This window comes from Wasmannia auropunctata, unplaced genomic scaffold, assembly GCF_000956235.1.
Source record: "Wasmannia auropunctata unplaced genomic scaffold, wasmannia.A_1.0 LD336074.1, whole genome shotgun sequence".
NCBI classification, from domain to species: Eukaryota; Metazoa; Arthropoda; class Insecta; order Hymenoptera; family Formicidae; genus Wasmannia; species Wasmannia auropunctata.
In genome coordinates, this window is record NW_012026816.1 from 785,585 (window position 1) to 786,010 (window position 426).

The window sequence follows — 426 nt, forward strand, 5'->3', positions numbered from 1 at the left end:
TCCTGCACAACTGAAATAACAGTAGCAATTGTACCATTCACTAGGCCCAAACTGGCATCAATATTGCGTCTTATCATAACTTTCGCTCCAATTTTAATTGTAATTTGTTTTGAAAGCCCAGCTGTTCTAGTATTATCATCGTCATTATCTGCCAACATCTTTTTTACTTTTTTTTTTATATATGGAATACAATCAATCGTATCTTCAGCAATTAATACTATTTCTTGTGAAACAATACGATTTAACATTGCAGCGTTAAGAACGTCACACATATGACAAGTAGGTAGTAAACAAACAGTATCAGATGGTAAATTATTAATAAAATCACACAATTCTTCTAATCTTGTTTCGAAAGACTCACCTTTAAACGATATTTTTCTTTTTTCGAGAATCTCACAATCAGAAGAGCACACGTCTGAACTCCAG